The sequence below is a fragment of the Cyprinodon tularosa genome, unplaced genomic scaffold (genome assembly GCF_016077235.1).
Source record: "Cyprinodon tularosa strain WSP-4 unplaced genomic scaffold, ASM1607723v1 ctg636, whole genome shotgun sequence".
Lineage (NCBI taxonomy): Eukaryota > Metazoa > Chordata > Actinopteri > Cyprinodontiformes > Cyprinodontidae > Cyprinodon > Cyprinodon tularosa.
This window is the reverse complement of record NW_024039381.1, coordinates 864,259-886,989: the sequence shown is the minus strand read 5'-3', so window position 1 is coordinate 886,989 and position 22,731 is coordinate 864,259. Positions and strand designations below refer to the sequence as shown.

Sequence of the window (22,731 nt, the reverse complement as noted above, 5' to 3'; positions counted from 1 at the left end):
ACAACAGTGGGAGAGGATTGTATAAGTCATGGTAGTTTATATGTAATTATGTAAATAATCCTGTGTTTAACCTTTAGGTAACGAGACAATAGAGCTGAACTGCTTTTACTTGAGGGAGTGGTGGCGTAGTGGACAGGGCATAGAGCTTGGAATCCTGAGTTTCTGAGTTAGAGCCCCACTCCAACAAACTGCCACTTTGGCTCTCTGATCAAGACACTAGACCCACACTGCTCCCCGGCGTCTCACTACGGCAGCCCACAGCTCTCCAAGTGAATGGGTTAAATGCAGAGGTAAATTTATCCAATGTGAGATCAATAAAGTTCAATTCTTATTATTAAGTACAGTACTAGACATGCTGGTCTCTAAAAAAAAATACCTCTTGGTAGTTTGACTGTTTTTATTTAAAAACATGAAACATACCAGAACCTGTTGGAAAGCAAAATACCAAAAAGAAAATAATGCTCTTCATCATGTATGCAGTGCAGACCTTTTTGAGGTGAGTTGGCCAGGTAGCTAGACAGGGCCAATTTATTGGCAGGGAAAGGCTGGGGAAACAAAATTAACCAGCAGAAGACCAGCCCACCCAGAACAAAACCTCATTTCAACACAGATGGATACACCCTCGCACCTCTGTGGCCTCGGCCTTTCTGTTTTTCCCTGTTTCATTCTGGACGTGTTCTGACCTTCAGTGCTGATCTACAGCATTTGTGAGCAGGCAGCAGCTTAGTCATGCATGTCATTACACTGTATGGATGCTTTATCTGCTTCTAGTTCCTTCCCCTGCAGGAAGGAGAGAGCATAGCACTACTGGGGCCTCAGTGTGTCCTTTTTCTCTCTTGCTGATTAACAAGGATATGAAGGATCCCAAGTACCTGGGGACGAAGAGATGCTAGCGCAGTGGAAAATCCACAAATCCAGTGTTGTTTTTGTCAACGTTGACAATGACAAAATTATTTCGTTGATGGTCCTTTTTTTCATGAAAATAATGAAAACTGATGAGCTAAACATACGTAGATCATTAATGAAAACATGACAAGTTATGGGTGTGAGTTTTTGTCGATGAGACGAGACTTAATAATAGTGTTAGTGGTTTGTCTGGCAGACTTTTAAAATGCATCATTGTGCTTGAATCTGCTAAGCAGTATCAGCAGTGCTGCTGTATCCTCTTTGGTCATGCTGACCACCTGGCGTGCAGCGGTGCACATTCTGCATGACACAGATGGACCGTGGCAGCAGCTGCAGGGTTGAAAATCTTGAATGATCATGTCCTGGGCGCTCAACTCGGAAAACCTCTGCTCTTCCAGCAGAAATGTGTCGGTGTGCGCTAGCTCTGAGTCTGCGCTTGTGCTCCACACTGATGGTTAACTCTAAGCAGTATGGCTCTTCAATAATAAACTATGTAACGCTGATCATCCTGTCAAGAGTAAAAACTCCCTTTGTCAAACTATCAGGATATTATTTTATCCAGCCTCCAAGTGGTGATAACCTTCTTTAATTTCTACCAAACGGAATCCCTAAATTATATCCAAAGCATAGATATCATTGCATACTGTTTTTTTTTATAAAGACCCAGATGAAAGGTACATAGATCTTTGAACATTTCTCTCCCATAGTTCTTGTTTCTATTTCAATACCTCAACATTTTTGTTAAGATATTGAAATTAAGGTCCAGATTTTCATTGCAGCATAAGGCAATTTTGTATGATCTCTGTGTATCTTTTATATCAGATCCATTTGAATTTCAGTCTACTTTGACCCTAGAGCAGTGGTAACCAAGGGGTTTATTCTTAGACATAAAGACAAAATTGCCAAGGTAGAAGGAAGAATGTTTTTGTATTTGCTTTTTTGGAGCCATGAAGATTGATTGATCTGTGTGTAGTGCATAATTCATAGTAGATCAGGAAGTGTTTGCTTTTGGAAGGAAACCTTATATGTCTAAAACCATCCCTTGTTGTAAATTTTGTTAGCTTGTCTGTCTGCTATTTAACCAATATGATGTGTTGAACTCGATCTGCTATTTTGACCACTTTTGTGAGACACTTTTTTATACAGTAGGGCATTAATTAATAAAAAAGTTAAAAAAGTAAGTTCAGCAATTGTTGTATCTAGGCAAGAGCTGTACGTCTGGTAAGGAATCTGATTGTTGATATTTTCAAAAAGAGTTTGTTTTGTACACTTCTGACCCCTAAGTAGTGAGTGGTTTCTGTTATACTTAGACCAGTCTGTGTAGCACCAGCAAAAGTCTCCCATTCAAAGTGTCTTACTGTAGATCCCCTTTCCTCTCCTTTCTTAAGTGTGAATTAGACTTCCGAAAGTTATTCTTCTCATGTGTGTTGGCTTAAATGCATACTGGTACTGGCATGCAGATTAGCTGATTTTCAGTTTCTGTTAACAAGTGAGTGGATATACCAAAAATACTTTACATGTTCTAAGGATGTCACAGAGACAGAGGCAGTGGTTCTATTGCAAGTTTTGTAAGCTCAGAATTTAATCGAAACACCCATGCCTTCAAATAACTTACTTGCACACAATACAGGCAAATATTTAATAGTAACAAAATATTGATATTGCTCTATTTGTTTTGCCCTGTTTTAATGATTTAGTAAGCTACATTATGGTCATATAAAGGATTACCATGTATCAAGAGTTGCTGTGGGGGGTGTCGGCATAGTGGTTAGGACATAGAGCTTGGAATCCTGAGGTTCTGGGTTCAAGCCCTACTCCTACAGACTGCCCCTCAGCATCTCTGAGCAAGACCCTTAACCCCACATTGCTCCACATGATGGCCTCCCCCTGCTCCCCATGGGGATGGGTTAAATGCAGAGATAAATTTCTCCAATGAGAGATCAATAAAGTTAAATTAGTATTATTAATTATCATTCTTTCAGAATCTTACATTCATTGTTTTTATTCAGCCTTTCCAACCAGAGCAGCATCCTTCCCAAGCCATGTATAGATAGTTTATTTTTCAATCAACATTTCAGTTAAAATGCATTTATGTACATTCAATTAAACAATTTTATTACATCAAATCAAAGTCAATAAAACCAATAGAATTTACCATACAGATAGTCTGCTGGAAGAAGCCACCATTCAATCTCCTGGTTTTGGCTCCACAGACTGAAGGGCTGGTTATACTCCTGCAGCAGTTTGTCGCAGTGAACTTGTCGCAGGTATGACGCAGACATTTTTGATTTATGCTCAATATTGAAGTGTGGTCTGCGCTATGTTTATTCCACGCCACAACGCAAGACGGGAATATCACAAACTAGCTGTCGGTCTAGATACGGCCGAGGCGGTGAGGAAATGGGGACAAGTTTGTCCGACAACGGAGGCACATGAGGGCGAAAAAAAGCAGGGATCCAGGTGGGAAAAGTGCCATCAGCCTTAAGACACCAGGCTGAAGAGGCTGCTTAATAGGTTGGTGGGGTCACCTGTAATGATAAGGACTTTGTGGGTCAGGCAAGTGCAGCAAATATCATGGAGGGAGGACGGAGAGAGAGGCACCTACAATAATTTCAGCTGGTCACACAATGCTTTGATTGGCCTTTCAGCACATTGCAGAGCAGGTGCCATACAGCACCATGATGAAGCTAGGAGATGCTTTTGATTGTGCCTCTGTAGTTCTGCATGGTTGGAGTGCTGAGGCTCTAACTTTTCTTTTGCTTGTGGAGGAAACAGAGGTGTTTATAGGCTTTCTTTACCAGGGGATTCGGTGTTGTTGATGTTATGTTGTGTAACCCCAGAAACATGGAGCTGCTCATGTTCTCTACTACACGACCATGATGGTCAGAAAAGCTGTTAAGTGTGGTACATCTTGAACTCATAAATTGTTTTATTAAGAGATTATGTTAGGTTGAGCTTTTTTGCACCCATTGAAAAACCTGAGTCAGAGTAGTTATAACAGTTATGGTTTTTGGCCTTCATCAGCCTGCCTTCCTTTTTATATATATAAAAAATATATATATTTTTTTACATTACATTTTTTTACATTTTACATTTTTTTACATTGTATGGCTGTTGTTTTTAATGTTGATTATGATATTCCATGCTGTTCTTATGAAATTAAAAAAGAGAGTTCTTATCTCTCCTATACTAGCTTCTCTTCATTGGCTTCCTGTTAAATCCAGAATAGAATTTAAAATCCTCCTTTTCACATATAAAGCCTTAAATGGCCAAGCTCCATTTTATATCAGAGATGTGATTGTTTCTTATATTCCTAACAGAGCACTTAGCTTTAAATCTGCAGGTTTACTAGTTGATCAGAGAATTTCTAAAAGAACAGGAGGCAGATATTTTAGGTATTAGGCTCCCCTTCAGTGGAACCAACTACCAGTTTTAGTCTATGAGGCAGATGCCCTGTCTTTTAAGGGTAGGCTTTAAACTTTCATTTTTGAGAAAGCTTATAGTTTAAGTCGCTCAGGTTATCCTGTGCTATCTCTATATTTTTGCTGCTGTAGGCTTAGACTGCTGGAGGACATAGGGACCCCTTTTCATCATTCATTCATTCTATCTCTATTCACTTATTCTGCAGTATTTGTTTGTTCAATCTCTAATATTATGCTCTATTTGCTTTTCCTCATCATAGCAGCTTCATCTGGTCCGTTCCTGTTTGGAGAAAAATATCAACAGTCCTACTGCCATCCAGGCCTTTGTTTATAGATGTGGAAGCTTGGCCTGTTTTTTTATTGTAGTCCTGTTTCTCTTACTGTGACAACTCTCTTTCATCCTCTGACCTGGGAGTTAGCTTGGACCTTATCTGCATAACTTTGTTTGCGTGAGGGGCTGGTTGACAGCTGCCTTTTGTGTATCTGCTACTTTATTTATGTCTGCTTCTGTTTCCTTGAACCACAGTCGGCCTAAGCAGATGTCTGCTCACACTGAGCCTGGTTCTGCTGGATGTTTCTTCCTTTTCAAAAGGAGTTTTCCTCTTCACTTTCACTGCAAGCATGCTTGGTGTGAGGGATTGTTTTTGAGTCAATAAGTCGATATAATCAACTGGTTTTCTTTGGATAGAAAACTTTGAATCAATTTGAATGTATGGTCTGGTTGAATTGTCTCTGTAAATTGCCTTGAGATTACATATGTTGTGAATTGGAGCTATATAAATAAACTGAATTGAATTGAATACTGTTAGCTACATGTGTGTATATAATTAGATTTATTGAAGAGTTACCTCTATAGAGCAAATCTCAAACTTTGTGACTAAATAGATGTACTTAAAAAATCCCTGTTATACAAAAACCTCAAATAACTCAAATAACAAGAATACAACATAAAACACTTCCACAAACAGAGCTTCTACAGATTTTGAAACTTACCATATATTAGACTTTTTGTCATACATATTTCCTGATATTGCTGTTCACCAGGAGGGATTCAAGCAAATTTACCACAGTTTCCATATCTTTTTATAAATTTTAAATTGCAATGAAACAAGGCTATTGCAATCACGTTACGAACTTGGGCAAGCCCAAGGTTTTTTGGATGATTATTTTATTGATGATTTGGATGATTAGTTTTCCTGAGTTGTGGACACGTTCTTCTGGGTCAATTCGCATGTTTTCAATGCCAAAACAAGGCTTTGTTTAAGACTACTAAGCTTCGAACTCAACACTGATTCTGACATTTTGAATAAAAAAAAAAATCTTCCTGGATGTGAAGTGAAATATCTTGAAACTTGGAAACAAAGTAAAATGGATTGTTTTGTTTCTTTTACTTTTTTGAAATAATTTTATTCACTTACCATCAATACTAACAAATACAGGCAGCAGGAACCTCCAGAGACCTGCTCAGGGTTGATGTATCTTTCATGAGATTCCTGCTGCTATTACCACCTGGTTAGGTACAGTAACTAGCCTTGTAGCCATCAGTCAAAATGTATGACATAGTTAGATTCTTTTCCTTGGACATTGCCACTGAGATCTTCTACACGTTATAGCTGCAATACAAGCAGCAGGAGTAAACTCTCTTTTTTTGACAAAGTGTGTGTTAATTGCAGTTTAATGCATAAAAATGATATTCTGTAATCCTGGAAAGTACTCAGACTTAATGTTTGCACTGAACCATATCACAATGTGTAATTTACCTGCCCCCACACCTAATCAGTAACAAGTATTGCTTATGAGGGTGATGGTTTTTCTTTGTTTAAAAGCATGCTTGAAAGGCAAGAGTCATTCATCCTGAAACCAAAAGAAAGCTGATCACCCCATTCTGTCTTCCTGAGGTGGAACCTTCTCTGTGGTCTCAGTCAATGAGGATTTGATCAAATGCACAACGCCTCTGCCACCATGATTTATCTTTGTTATTTTTTTCCCTCACAGCTCCTATTTGCCGCCCACTGGTATCCTGGCATCCCTTGGAGACTACCCAACTGACAGCACCATAAGTCACATAGCTGTATTAAAAACACATTAGGCCAGAGGAAGAAATTAAGCATTGGTTTATCTGACAGAACGTACATCCTCTGGAAAGAGCTGAGAGTGGGCATCTTCATGCATCACCATTGCCACTTTGACAATGTTGTGACTTATGGACACTCTCAATGTACTACCAAGCACTTTCCGAGAAATTACACAATATGAATGTGCTGCATTTATGAGATATCAAAGAATTACTGCACTTTTCTGCCTTAGACAATGGAGTTATACCTTTGGACAATAACCACAAGAGGCAGTTGTGGGAACAGCGACTGATTATGTTACATCTCATGCCTACTTTACTCTACCCACAAACACATGGCCCTAAACGGAGTATCTATTAAGCTAGTCCATGTATACCACTGGAGAGTAAATCAAGTAAAATTTTTCATGCAATTTTTTTTTTTTTTCTACATTACAGACAACCAAAGAGCCCTGAAAATATGGGGAGTAGATTTCCTGTACAAACCGAGGAAATAAATTTATAGACAACCAAGAGATATGATATATCAATAAATAAAAAATAAATCAATCAAATGTCAAAATATCTCCAGCTCCAGTTGAACACGGAATATTAAGAAACATTCCATCACTTACCTATGACTTCTTAGTTGTTATAATAAAAAAAGCCTTTCTAGGACAGGGAGAAATACTGGAAGTAATAGATGTACAATCATAACACTGCAAAAGGACCACATGAAGACAAGACAATGACTGAGTTAGGACTGTGTAATAGTGATCACCTCCCAGCTCAATATACAGTTTCTGAATTTAGTGGATATGATCCATCAACATGGAATGGCTAAAATATATGTTTATGACTGTACCGATATGCAGGTCCGATCGCAATAAGCGTCCAGCAGAATGTACTGTATGCACAGTTTTCCACCATCCTTCAATGTGAACTTTTGTGTACTGGATCCTTTTGCACAGTTGGCAAGTAAGGCTTGGTGCATTAACACTACCAACTGAAATATCCACTCACCATTTAATCCTCTATGCTCGGTATCTGTGATGGCACCACACATTTCCAGTTTGTCAAGACAAATATAGAAAACACAGAAAGTGAGCTTTATTTTTGATTACTAATCTCAGGTTTGTAAAATTTTTTTTTTACTATGCACAAATGGGTTACCAAGAGGAATTACTGTAGATCATCAAATGAACTTGGCTTTGTTTTATTATAGCAAGACTAAATTTACTAAACTGTATGGCTTTTAGATGTATGTGAAGGTTTTGTTTGACTTATAAAATGTTAAAAAATAACCTATGTTTTGCATTGCTGCTGTCTAAATAATTTGAACTTGAGCATGTGTCCTTGTTCAATACTACAGTCAGAACTATTTTTTTTAGAAATAAAAAAGGGGTTGACTGTTTAAATCACTTTCCAGTGGTATTGCTCGACATTTGTCAGGGCTTTATCTAAAGCTAAACAAGTTAAAGAAAGGAGGCTTGATATTTATATAAGATGGAAAAAGACATCATCTTGTGTCTAAAAACAGAAGACAACATTATATAGGACAGAGAATGATCTGAAATTATGTGGTGGCAAAAATCACAGTATAAATACAATTGTGTACCTACAAGTCTGTTGTATTGCAAGTTCACAAATAATCTAAAAAAAAAAAAAAAAAAAAAACAGGCACCAGTAAAAGCCAAGAAGGAAAGAACGGAGCAAAAGGGGAAACAAGGCACATGTTGATTGATCAGAGTGAAGCACCTCTTGAGTGGTAATTTAATTTCATGTGGCTTATGGTGCACTGCAGTGCAGGGGGAAGGTCATAATGGCAGCCATCTACCATCTATTATTACACTACTGGAGTGCAGTGTGATGTGTTCAGGGTGGATAATCACATCTAACCTGCACTTGGCTCCAGTAAATTTTCAGCATTGTTATTCATTAGTCACGCAACACAGAAGTTATGGTGATATTTAGGTTGGGTTCAGGTTGAAGACAAAATCTCCACGGTCTTTATAGTTCAAAATTCTTTTTTTTTTTCTTTTCCGTTTTGCCAATATACCTCTGAGATTATATGTACCAGAGAAAAATAAAAGCTCAACAGTTTTTTCTTTTACAAGCAGACCATAATGACTCTTGCCATGAGGTTTTGCTTGGTACTTGTATATGCAACTTTAAAGATATTTAGGGAGTAAAATCGTATACAACAGACATGGAGATGCAAAGAGAGGGTAGAAAGAAAGACAGGATAAAAAATATAGACGGGATAAAAATACAGTAACTCCTAGAACTCTGCCTTCACACATTTATGGGAGGAGAGGGACAGAAAATAGAGAACATAACAGCAAAAAGAAGGCACCAGACAGACAAAGTACACATTAAAAAAAGCTTGAAGAGCAGCAGGTATACGGTACCTAGATATCAATTTATGTAGATGGAAAAACAAATGGTAATTAAACGATATCTTTCAGGGTGATATGTATCTGTAGCTGCAGTTTGTATATAGTATTAGTGTGTAACATGAACACCCTGAACCACACTTAATAGTGTGGTTGAAACACACTTAATAGCAGATGCGGGCAGCACCAGAGTTACCCTAAAGGGCCTCGGTTAAAAATAGAGGCAACACAAGTTCCGGATATCAAAAGGCATTCCAGATTACTGGGACACAAGGATGGCGGAAATAGGAATGGCTGCACCCATTAGAGAAAAGTAGATGAGAGCGCTGGGAGCCCAACCCCTGAGAGTCCAAGCCACAAAGTGGGCAAGTCCCTGAGGGGCCTGACTCCAGAAGCCGTTTTGCCGTGGGGAAATTGCAACCCAGGTAGTCCACCCCCTATGCAAACTACAACACCCCCCAAATGCCACCAGACACAGCCCCTCCATGGCATCCCCCCATAAACGCTCACCCCCACAGATGCCAGAGCAGGTAGGCATCACATTGAAACGCCCACCCTGCCCCAGCAAGTCGAAGCCATACCAGGCCCTAACATCTGTATGGTCCTCTCATACCCATGGCTGCCAGGCAATTGTAATGCCTAGTGTCAGACACCGCCCAGGGTCCCCTCAACTGACTATAGGCACAGCACACACACAGGGTCAAAGCAGAAAGCCAGGCAGACCCACACCACAGGTTGAAATGCATCCAGACACAGTGGTTTTATCCCACCCGCTGTACAGCTACCCCCACAAGGATGGGATTAAACCCTCCAATGTCCCAGACCCCCACCCAATGCCAGGAACTTGCATCCCCCAACCCTGCGGAAAGACATGACACTGGGAACAAAGGGCTGGAGAGCCAGAAACTCCAAGGGCCCAGCCCCATCCCCAGGTGGAGCTGACAGAACAGAGGTGTGAAAGAACCCATACCACCTTTGTCTCCTGCTCTGATTTAGTGTCGTTCCCTTCTGGACTACTGTATATTTAAAACCAGGAGAAGGATAGGTGTACTCCCCACCCCTCCCACCCAAAAACCTAAGTGTCAAATTGCATTCCAATAACCACAGTTGGGCATGAGGATCAAACATCAAATGTAGTTTTTTTAATAAGTAAAGGAAAAAGATGCATTTGAATCAGGCTCTGTGGAGAACCAAGGGGAATGATAACAGAAAAAACCTCGGTATGGCAGCTTCTACTCACACTGTACGACTATACCACAGGGTCTAGTCGTACAGTGTGAGTTCACAGCTCACGATTTATGATCAGCCCGACACTCTGATGCGATCTACCTGCTCACACAGTACGACTAAAAAGCATGTTGGACTCAGCTCCGCAGTGAGATGGAGCTGCTCTGACTCGTCTATTCGGAAACCAAATGAGTAGAAGAGGAATATGAAGCTCACTATAATGAAATGCGCTGCCTTGGCAATTTGTGCTGAAAGCCCTAAAAAGAAAAGGCGATGACGTATTTGGAAAAAAGACATGGCTGAGCAAACGTGCTGCTACTTTCTGTCAATTTTACAGACAGAACTGCATTTCACTCATTGCACCCCCGCCATGCCTCTGTGTTTACATCTGAGAAGAAGAAGAAAAAGAAGAGTCCTTGTTTGTGCATGCGCCCTGAGCGATTTGCCCACGATGGTCGGGGGCAAATCGCTCAGTCAAACATGTTTGATTTTCTCCTGATCTCACAATTCCTGACCGGGAGGTGGTCGTGAGAGGCTGATTGGCCCTCATAACCCTCTGTACACTACACGATGAACGATCAGGCTGAAAGTTGGCCCAATTGAAAGATTGTCGCACGACTGGAAAATCGCCCCGAAAATCGCACAGTGTACGCCCGGCTTAAAGTATGAAAAAAAAATAAAATAAAGCATTTCTATTTCTTGTTTTAAATCAGAATATTTTTATGCTTGTTTTATTCTGAAAATTCATTCTGAAAATTCCTAAATTAGCTTACTAAACTGATTTTTCCTAAGTCCTCTTATTATCTATATGTTTATTTATTTCCTATGAAGTCTCTGTTACTTGTTGTGGGAAAATTTATATCTTTCTCTCATTATATATTAATATTCATATTTACTCACTATAAAAGTTTTCACTTAGTCTGTTTCTCTCTCAAGGCCACACCATCCCCTGCAGAATGTTGTTTGTAGACCAGACATAGCTTCTTCCCATAGCAATCCAGATTCTTTCTCAAGGTTTATTCATAACATGTTACTGTTAAGCAAAGTGTGTGTAATTTGTTATGACTCTGACTGCTTTCGATTGTTGTAACTAGGGGGGAACGAACCCTGCCCAGATCAGAACAGAGCAGAATGCTGTGCCATGATGACTGTTCTCTCTTTGCAAAGATTTTAATAAATGTGCCGACTGAGTGAAATCCATCGATCTCCGTTTATTTAACTAGGATGAATAGCTGAATACTTTTTTCCCACGACATACTATTCTTTAACCTAAAGATTTGAAAACATTTGTTTAGACCAGAGGTCTTCAACAGGGGGTCCGCGACCCCTAGGGGATCCGTCGAAGTACTGCATGGGGGTCGCGAAAGTCTTGGTTGATTACTTTTTTTTATATTCCCTCCTGCAATTTTTTGCACTAATTACAGTAAAATGTCTTTAAATACACATTAACATGAATTCAACGCACTGTAGGAAACATATAAATGGAAGCAGAAGATGTCCTTCAGTCATCAATGCACACATTTAGCGACACACAGGGGCTCTTTCAAACCTGGGCACCATTTCATTCACAACACCTGTCCCATCAACCAGGAATCAGAATCAGAAATACTTTAATAATCCCAGGGAGAAATTACTTTCGTTACATGACTCCATATGTAATAGAGTGACTATAGGACCAGTTTGATATAACACAATTTCATTCAATATATATAATTAGGGGGTCCCCGCTACATCTCGCAATAAGTTTGGGGATCCTTGGCCTAGAAAACATTGAAGACCCCTGGTTTAGACTGTCAATTAAACATGACGACTGTTTTTATGCTGTTTGCCTGAACCTTTAATGAAATTAGTGATTTAAACACTGAATAACTGCAATTTGAACAGCCACTTGGGAAGATACTAATTTCTACCAAACTTCACACAAAACATTGTCATCTGACCTTGGTAATTTGTATCACAACTTGATCAAAATAAGTGCACAACAACAAATGCCACCTTTCCTTGAAAAAATATATATTTTTTATGTGGGTGTTTTTCCTCACTGGCATTCTCTGGTTTTGTATTCAACCAAACCTGAAGATGCACTTAGAAAGTAGTAATCATCAAGTACCAGGTCTGTAAGCTAGACATTGCAATTTTTTTTCTCATTTCTGCTGCTTTCTGGATGTTTACATTATGTCGCAAAGTTATTTATACAAATACAATTTAAACAAATTTTTACGATTTAAACTAAATTTATTTTTTATGTCTGACATCTTATTGATTTATCAGACTACTGAAAATACCTGAAATCAGGTGCAAGAAGTTAAAAACATGTAATAATAATGCGTAACACATCTCAACGAAACTTTAAGTTATGAATTTCAGCTTAATTTACAGTTAATTGAAAAACAAATATTGACTTGATATTTTAACAGTTTATGTAATTTTTCCATTCTTATATCATTAAAGGAGAAAAAGAAATGATACCTATCATTTTAAATGAGAACACACAAAAAACGTAGCACCCCTCACCAAGCAACTGCTCCTCCTCTTCTGAGAGTGTTCTGTGATTGAAAAGAGATGAGGATTTAGTTCAGCTAAATTCAAAATGTCAGATGAAGACCATTTAATCAAAGTAAGTTGTGCAAATACCTTTGAATGATGCCAAGGCTTCTTAAGTATTGGAAAGATTATTTCTGGTTTCCTTCTCTTGATGGCTTCAATTGTTTATAGAAAATGTTATTTCCATCCCAGGTGTTTGGTCACACAGTTATAATCTGAAGAGGAATGTTTTTCATAAATTGAACAAGATGTAGAAACATCTTTAAGTATCAACAGAATTTATTCCAGTCATGTTTAACAAAGTCATTGATATAAGGACACATTGCAGAGGAAGTCTTTATTTTCTTTGTCTTGTCGGAACAGCTTAAAGGAATAGTACACCCAAAACATGATTAGCCTTCATTTTCTACTCACCTCCATGCTGAACAACACTCTGGAGTACTTTTTTGATATCTCAAATGCATCTGGAGATCTGGGAGGCTTCTTGCTGTCTGCTGACATTCAAATAATGGAGGTCCATGGCGCCCGAGACAGAAAGGTCCATAAAAGTCCACAAAAACGTGTCAATATTCCTCCATACTGCTCGTCCAATGTAATCCAAGTGTCCTGAGTGGGTAGCATCCAGAATTTACTCGAAACGAAGTCATTTAGAATGTTTTTAGAGCATAAACAGTAGTGTATAGGATTTCCTAATAGCGCCCCCATGCGCGCTCACGATTCTACGGAAGCCGGCAGACCAAACCGGAAGAAAGTGCGCATTCAGCGTCTGGTCTGCCGATAATGCAAGCGTAGAAGAAGAAATGTGCTGTTTACCTGTGCAAAGAAAGAAACAACGAAAGAAAAATGTCTGAGGACTTCAGTGTTGAGGAAGAGCATGAGTTCTTTGCCGAGCTGAATGCGCTGGTTTGGTCTGCCGGCTTCCGTAGAATCGTGAGCGCGCATGGGGGCGCTATTAGGAAATCCTATACACTACTGTTTATGCTCTAAAAACATTCTAAATGACTTCGTTTCGAGTAAATTCTGGATGCTACCCACTCAGGACACTTGGATTACATTGGACGAGCAGTATGGAGGAATATTGACACGTTTTTGTGGACTTTTATGGACCTTTCTGTCTCGGGCGCCATGGACCTCCATTATTTGAATGTCAGCAGACAGCAAGAAGCCTCCCAGATCTCCAGATGCATTTGAGATATCAAAAAAGTACTCCAGAGTGTTGTTCAGCATGGAGGTGAGTAGAAAATGAAGGCTAATCATGTTTTGGGTGTACTATTCCTTTAATGGCCCTGATTTTAGGGTTTCTCATCTACTTATCACAATGCTACACACTCACTCAGGATGTGCCTTGCAATGCAGCACAGCTGCTCTCAGATTCTTCCCCCAGACCAGAGAATTTCCAAATAATGTAAAAACAGAACCTCAAAGGTCATCATAGGTCATTTTAGTCTTCAACATTGGAATATCATTCTAGATGAATTGTACAGAAAGTGAACAGACTATAGAATGAGTAGGATTAAAAACAGAAGAAAAATAAAGATACATTAATCTTCAGCACGGAACAACTGAAGAATATTTTTGTTTAATTTTACAGTAATATTTTACCTTTTGGCAGTGTGCGAAATACCTGTCAATATTTGGGGGGGTCCCCATCTCCCAATTGTTGCGCAATACGGATCTAAATTTTCTCAACATGCAGTAGGCCTATAACATTTCAAAGTCAAAGTCAAATTTGTCCAGAGGAGGTCCGTTGAGATCCACAAACAGGAGTGAAGACCTGCTGTCTTCGCGCAATCTGTTCCGCGTTGCCCGTGTTAGTAACTGCGGAAAAGCACATGGTAATTTGCATATGCGAACAGGATTGGCTGGCTCCACTTGGTAAAAAACAGAACATATTTGTGAATAAAGGTTTTGAATTTAAACACTGGACATGTTGAGCTTAAGAAGTGATCATTAGTGACAAAATTTTTTTTTATTTTTAACTTTTTTGACACAATTTAAGAACCTCTTTAAATTTTGCTTTTGAGGCTTTCAGGGTGGTCATGGGTTAATCGGGGGGGGTCGAGCCCCCCCGGACCCCCCGTATTTCGCACTCTGCCTTTTGGTCCTTTAACTCATTGAAAGGTACAAAAGTTAGCCATAACTTGTTTTAAGATAAATTAAAGTCATTCTCATTTCTCAATTTTATAAACAATTGGTGGGGCAAAAAAAAAAAAAACATATCAACTTACATTTTTTTTTAGAAATCTGTAGAGATGCAAAAACCTGTTCATTTAAATAAAAGGGCCTGTTAATTAACTCTGGCCTTACAATGCTACTTATTTTAAAACTAGACAAAATAAATTGTGCTAAAGTGTGCAGGTAGAATAATTTAGGATTCTGGCAACAAGATAGAATACAGATTTCCTATGTTCAACACAAAGTATTGACTGTCTCTTTTAGTGCTGTAAGGTGTGATTGCAAATGACATACTTTCACAAGCTTTGTCCTGGGATGCCAAGCTCAATTTTTTTCTGGTTGTTATTAATTCTCCCCAACATCAGGCTAATGAGGATGTGAGAGACAAGCCCAACAAACAGACCATGTAATTAAGAGACTACTTAATCCAACCAAAACCTGACATATGCATAAAATAGACAACCCTTTTTTTTCTTCTTGTTTTTCTATTCTTACTTAAACACTCAAGATTAGCGCACATACTGTAGGCTCACATGTGAACACCTGGTTTCTTTTTTAGGAATACTTTCATTATGATACATGAAATGGTCAAACCAGGTGGTAAATTTACATTTTGGAACAATTCAGCTCCTATGACAGTGTTAGTTATGGCCTCAGACACAGTCTTAGACTATATTAGAATATGCAAATTGCCATGAAATCCCTCAAGCACAGAGGCTGATATTCTATATAAGTCCTGCTTTCTGCAGTGTGTGTACAGCAGGTGATTATATCCCACTGCTGCAGCTCTCCTCCTCCGCAGTCAGTATTTAAAAGAACAGAAGGAGAAACTCTAATTATTTGCATTCCCCACCTGGCAAAGTCAACATGGAGGTTTTATTAAAAGACACCAGTAATTCATACTGATCTGACAATATATATTACATTTTTTATTGACAGAAAATTAGATTATGGTCCTGAACATTCCGTAATTACATCTAACTTTTACCCTCATCCTGATCATGAACATTTTCATCTTTTCTAATCAGAGCATTGGGGTGTTCTCTACATGTTCAGATAGTCCTGCTTGTATATTAACTGATTAGAGTTGATTGATTTTCCTGCCACTACATGTAGCAAAAGCAAGCTCGATCCCAGCAGATGATAAATGAGTTTCAGAGTTATCAGGTAGATGAATCGATGTATGGATCAATGGTAAAATGCAACAAGGTCATTCTTGTTGAAGATAAAGCATTTAGTATGCAGATTCATGCATGAGGTCCTTGATGTGAGGTCCAACTTCTCTACTCCAACTTTTTAAAACATGTACAAGATTCTTGCCTCTGTTGCTCATTTCTGTCTAATTAACCACTACAAATTAGATATTACCATTAAACAAAAGTGTATAATTAAATCTATACATGACTATAATCAACCTTATAATAATAACCTTATTTAACTAAATTGTGCAAAAAATGGCTGTGCCCCAACATCTGCCCTACCCCCTAAATCCCTCAATTACTATCTAGAGTGGGGACTAAATAGTGGACTTTATAGTGAACGTAGTTAACTGGACATCCTGATATAAGATCACTACTTCTTACTTCCAGTTGGTCACGTGACTCTTCCTCCCTGCATTTGTCACCGCTGTCGGGTAGCAACGGCCATAGCGGGCCACTTTGACAAAATATCCCATGATGAGAGCTCTCCTCGCAAAGCATTCCAGGATATATCTGCTCGTGTAGTGACCATGGATGATCACTACTTTTCAACGTTAATTGTGTGAAATTTCGAGTCCGTTACTTTTTCATCCACTAGACCTTCGGACACTCAACTAAAACGGTGTAGCAACTTACTAGTGCCCTATACAGTGATTAGGGCGGACATTCGGACACAACTTGTGTGAAGAACTAAGCAGGAAGAAGGAAGTTACACATCTAGTTGCAAAACAATCTTTTTGTACCTTATGTGCTTCATTTAATATATAAGTGTACTTACTTAAATCTTGCACTTAGAGCATGCATTTAAAACCTCCAGCACATCAATTTAAATGCATACATTAAATCCATATATATTAAATGTATATTAAATATATAAAAAAATAAAAACATAGATGAGTTGTCTTCCTGGGACTGCCTGAAATTTGCCAGATTTTATTTTAAGTTATATAAGTATTTCAGTCTTGATTTGAACCCCATCTGTGGATGTTCAATTATCTCTGAGGCAGGGGTTTTCAACAGGGGTCACAAGATGGTTTCACAGTCATTGTGATGTGATCCTTAAGGGATATGAAAAACAAATCTTTTTCGGGCTTAATCTGCCAGGGTCGTGGTGGGGCTATTCTCCACAAGTTTACAGGCAATGGGTAGGGTACACCCCTGACAGGTCGCCAATTTGTTGCAGGGCCCAAAATATATCATGATATCCATAAATTTCAATGCAACGTGAAGCAAGTAAATTTACTATGAAATAAGTGGATGTAACATTTCTAAAATACATGATTTAAATATTTAAATAAACAAATTTTAAACTGCACAATTAAATGATTAGTGCTCCATTCAACAATTAATTATCATTTGAAAATACATACCATTATACACATCCTCAGGGGGGCTACAGTCTGTTGCATAATTATTTTTGAAGGTCACAGCACCAGCATGCAAACACATTTTACTGAAACTGTAACTCAAATAAATGGTAGAGAGAATAAATGTTACCATTAGTTATTTTGTAGAATGTTATTTACAAAACTGTCACTAAGTAAAAGTCCTACATTAAATAGAGTCAAATACATTTATCTGCTAAGTTTGGATAAATTAGTAACTTCAGACACCTTTTTAATTTTAATAGATGAAGAAAATTGGGACAATATTAATTAGCGTACTGTATATTCCTACTTAATATTAAGTGACATGATTGTGTTGAAATGAAACTCTTATATTTAGTTCAAAATGTATTTTCTTCTGTTTATTTAAATAAAATTTTACTTGCTTGTTCAGCTTAAAATCTAAACTGAATTTGGTAGTAATGTGACCATAAAACAGTAACATAAACCAAGCAATATCTTGGAGTGTGGGACCTAGCATGTCTTATGTAACTCTTTTAATAGTTAAAATGATGCTTTATTCTGAACATAAGCAGGTTTTGTTATATTTAAACATAAAGAGTTTTTCACTTAAGGAATTTAAGGTATTTGCTGTAGGTCAAATAATAAGGTCTGTAGCAGTTAATGAGTAAAGTTAATAAGTTTATTTTAATCTTATAACCTATAAAGGGAAAGATGAGACAGACAGAGTGTAAGTTTCACAAGCTTTTGCAAAAGGGGAAAGAAGTTTGTGCACTGAAGTCTCTTAGCTCTACTGCAACGGTACATCCCCTTGAAGTCCTTTTGTATTTCATGCAAGCAGAGCGCAGTTAAATTGTCACAAAACATTGCATTGTTACAACACATTGCATATGATACAGTCACCTGCTTATCAGGGCTTACTTTCCACTGTCTACCAATCAAAATGAGTCAAACCACTTCTAGCTTGCACATGATTCCCTTTGTTTATTCAGCAGACATGAGTTATTTCTTAGCTGGAAGGGTCAAAACAGCACATTTTATCTCCACACAAACATATCCACAAGTAGAGGGGAACAACACTTTAAGTATATAAAATGGTAAAGGATTAATAAATCCAACCAGTGGAAATTTCTGCTGTTTCCCAAGATGCTTAGTTCTATGTTTTATATCCACTGAAGCACCACGACTGAGGTGGCAGGCTTTTACATATAGAACTCATTACAATAACAATTCCACCACATGAACTGTTTGTTTTTTATATCTGTTGCATAATCCAGGTCCATGAATTTACTCTAACCTCACTATTGCATGCAGGTCTGTTGGTAGAAGTCTACCATTGAGGGCATAATTCAAATTTATATTAATTGGATCAAGTTATGGGAATTAGGTGTTTATATAAAACATAAATGTCCATAATCCTGTCAATGAAACCCAATAATCACATAACAATGTTAAATAAATTACGTTATACTGTGATATTTCAGCTATATCAGCAACTGTTAAATTTAACTTCACATGACTAATTTATAAAAACATATGTCAACAGTGCTGCATTTAAATATCTGATTAAATATCCTTGTTCGATTTAATTTAACAGTTATGTTAAAAGTAAATATTGAATACATAGCATTTATCAATCTACCTTACCCAGAACCACTTGACATAACTTGCTTTGGTAAATAAAAAAAAAAACGAATCTTTTAGTCTGCAAATTCCTCCATACTTGCATTGATGCATGCATAGATAAGCATTTTTCTGCTGACATCACAGATGTTAGCTGGAAGCAAAAACAACTAAATAATACAATAAAACCAGGGGACTGGACAAAAACAATCATCAACCATGCTTATGTATGTAGCACAAACCTTAATTTAAGGTGAATAAAATATAGTTTTTCTTGTAATGTTTCTCACCCAGCCATGCATGTGCAGTTCATCGTCAAGATGTAGTTATTTTTTTCTGCTTACAATGAACCAATAATGCTACACTGTCCTTTATTGCCTTGGTGCAACTAGGTAAAACTTTGGTTCACTCCCTGTTTCACTTTATCATACGAATTAAATTTTCAGTCAGAGGTCATCTTGGCAGATTGTAGGTCCACTAAGTAAGTGTGTACAGGTCGACCATTCAAGTTCTGACCTTAACATTTTGTGGCAGTATGCCCTGGTGGGCTTTGAACGCACCACACGGGTGCCTAATTCTAATTGGTTGTGGCGCTCGCTGGTTGCCTGTGTATATAAGGGGCCCTCCCTCACCGGGTTGACATTGCATTGTTCTCCTTCCGGTTCAGACCTCTGCGTTTGTTGGTGCTGCACGCCAGGTAAGGCAGGCTTCTTCTCTCTCGAGCAAGTTTATTACTTTTGATTTATTTTCATTTTTTGTATAACAGCTGCAAATGAATGCATGCACTTAAACAATGCGCTTAACGGCATACTGATTGTGGACCAATCGTCCTTCGGACTGCCAGTACAAGCTTCCCACGCTTTCCTCCCTGTAAGAGGCACTACTTAAAGAGCTCAGTGGTAAGCACAGTGCTAGTTTTTGCATGCTTTTAGATTCTGTTTCTAATATTTATTTCTGATAGCCGCTGCTGTTTGTCCTGAGCCGACTGTTCGCCTGCGTTGTTCGCCTGTCAGCTGGGTTATCTGTCAGCTGCCTATCTGCCGTCCTGTTGCTGGCTTCATACCTGCCGCCCCGGCCGGCATAAAGCTGTGACTTCTAACACTCGTCCAGCGTGGCTGATTGGCGATCAGCTCGGACTTACTCTTTTGGTGCTGCGTGAGTGACGTCCGCCACAGCGGATCGGTTCCTCCCAGGATGGGCCTTAATTCTGGACTATACTGCTGTTAAATTGTGGACTGAACTGTATTATGGGAATTGTACTCTGAATGTTGTTTTTTTTACAGGAACGGTCAGCTCGTGGTGTTGGTGGTGGACTTCTGGGTGGTGGTTCCTCTTCTGGTTTGGTGCATGATTTTCTTTTGCTTTGCCTAGTTCTGTTTGCTGTGTTTATAAAAAAAAAAAAAAAAAATAAAAAAAAAAAAAAAAATAAACACAGCAAACAGAACTAGGCAAAGCAAAAGAAAATCATGCACCAAACCAGAAGAGGAACCACCACCCAGAAGTCCACCACCAACACCACGAGCTGACCGTTCCTGTAAAAAAAACAACATTCAGAGTACAATTCCCATAATACAGTTCAGTCCACAATTTAACAGCAGTATAGTCCAGAATTAAGGCCCATCCTGGGAGGAACCGATCCGCTGTGGCGGACGTCACTCACGCAGCACCAAAAGAGTAAGTCCGAGCTGATCGCCAATCAGCCACGCTGGACGAGTGTTAGAAGTCACAGCTTTATGCCGGCCGGGGCGGCAGGTATGAAGCCAGCAACAGGACGGCAGATAGGCAGCTGACAGATAACCCAGCTGACAGGCGAACAACGCAGGCGAACAGTCGGCTCAGGACAAACAGCAGCGGCTATCAGAAATAAATATTAGAAACAGAATCTAAAAGCATGCAAAAACTAGCACTGTGCTTACCACTGAGCTCTTTAAGTAGTGCCTCTTACAGGGAGGAAAGCGTGGGAAGCTTGTACTGGCAGTCCGAAGGACGATTGGTCCACAATCAGTATGCCGTTAAGCGCATTGTTTAAGTGCATGCATTCATTTGCAGCTGTTATACAAAAAATGAAAATAAATCAAAAGTAATAAACTTGCTCGAGAGAGAAGAAGCCTGCCTTACCTGGCGTGCAGCACCAACAAACGCAGAGGTCTGAACCGGAAGGAGAACAATGCAATGTCAACCCGGTGAGGGAGGGCCCCTTATATACACAGGCAACCAGCGAGCGCCACAACCAATTAGAATTAGGCACCCGTGTGGTGCGTTCAAAGCCCACCAGGGCATACTGCCACAATTTAACTTTTTCTAATAACTATTCCAGTCCAGGAAAGTAAATAACATTATATATTCATATAACATTGGATTTTCTGCACCTGTTTTCTACAGCTAAAAACTTTCTAGATATTACTGTTAAGGTGCTAGGTAGAAGTCCTACTGCCTCCAGATATCCTCTGCCCACATAGTATATCACAATATTTATTAACCAAAACGAGGTCTAAATAAATAATTTCCAGCACTCCTGCTCGTCAGAGTTAATAAGTTACCCTCACACCTACCCCGTACTTCTCTAACTCTTTTAGCAAATAATCTGAGTTGTGCAAACCATTTTTGAATTGTAGATTTAAAATAATTTACAATATAATACACATAAACATGGATGGGCTTTCCTATAGGTGGATGGATAAATGCTCACTTACACATTAGCACGGATTGCTAATGCAGAAAGATACTGTTTGCTTTGGATGACTTATTGTAGCAGCCTAGCTTACATTTTGTAAATTCTGACATTAATTAAACTCAATAAGAAAAAAATTATGTTGTGTTTGATATCTGCTGCCACATTACATCACATTTTAGAAGTGGCTTGTAAAGTATCCTCAGACAAATCACTGATTGTGTCATCAAATAATACAGCCTGCTTTTTTTATGGACCTATTAACAATTCCGTAAAATGTTCATGGTATTTCTAATAATAGTCTTTCACATTAGATTTTTTTAATGGCAAAATATAACTTTAATGTGGGGTTTAACCTGTGATTTTAGCATTTACCATGACAATGTGTTGAATAAAATCTTTGGAGTGGTGAGACATTAGAGGGATTCTGCACCAGTGAGGCACTGTTGATTGAAAGTGATCTCATCTTACAAAACTGCAGTATGCACAGAAGATGAGAATATAATTCTCTTTTCCAACACACCAACCTGCTTTGTAGTGTTTGTAAGGGTAAAAAGAGGGGGTACTAAACACAAATAAAAGAGGTTTAGAGAAACCGTAACTCCATTTGTGAAATATAGGTGATGAGCCTTTAAGAATTATTGCTTATTTGGGAAATCTGGATAATCAAGCATGCTGAAATCCTTTACCTTAGTTGTGAGAAACACGGACAGGTGCTGTGGTTCAGCTAACCTGCAATAAAAAAGGAAGCCTCTGCTTTCAAGTTTGCAATTTATATCTGATTAAAATAATAAAATTAGACTATTATATCATTCAGATAATTTTAGTCATGGGTTGAAATGCAGCAGCTTTAGGGAAAAGTGTAGTCTTTTTATGTTGACTACCGCTAATAGCCATAAAGTGACACCCGTTAGTGTAACAGACCCAAAAGGGATTTATAAAGTGAAGACAAAGTAAAATTTGTCTTGTTTAACTCCGGGGAAGGTGACACTGAGGATTTTCAGAGAACGGCAGGAGCTGTTGGTTCTGAGCTGATCATTCCTCGCTTGGTTTGAACAAGATTGGAGGGTGGACAGGCAGGTGTGGCTCAGGCAGGAGAGCAGAGACAGCCACGCAACAGAGGATTTATTAGTTAAAGGAACTATCGGCTTGGAGATACTTGAGTCTGG

General features: G+C 38.7%; 2 long non-coding RNA genes across 2 annotated transcripts; one reads left to right on the top strand and one right to left on the bottom strand.

Annotated features, from left to right (window-relative positions):
- The first annotated feature begins 19,445 nt into the window (after positions 1-19,445).
- LOC119798777 lies at positions 19,446-20,236 on the top strand. Its single transcript, XR_005282764.1, has 3 exons — positions 19,446-19,588; positions 19,658-19,790; positions 20,175-20,236. It is a non-coding gene; the product is annotated as an uncharacterized LOC119798777 (long non-coding RNA).
- A 125-nt stretch (positions 20,237-20,361) lies between these two features.
- LOC119798776 lies at positions 20,362-21,152 on the bottom strand. The gene is made up of 3 exons (XR_005282763.1): positions 21,010-21,152; positions 20,808-20,940; positions 20,362-20,423 (listed from the first exon to the last, which is right to left on the bottom strand). It is a non-coding gene; the product is annotated as an uncharacterized LOC119798776 (long non-coding RNA).
- Positions 21,153-22,731: the final 1,579 nt, after the last annotated feature.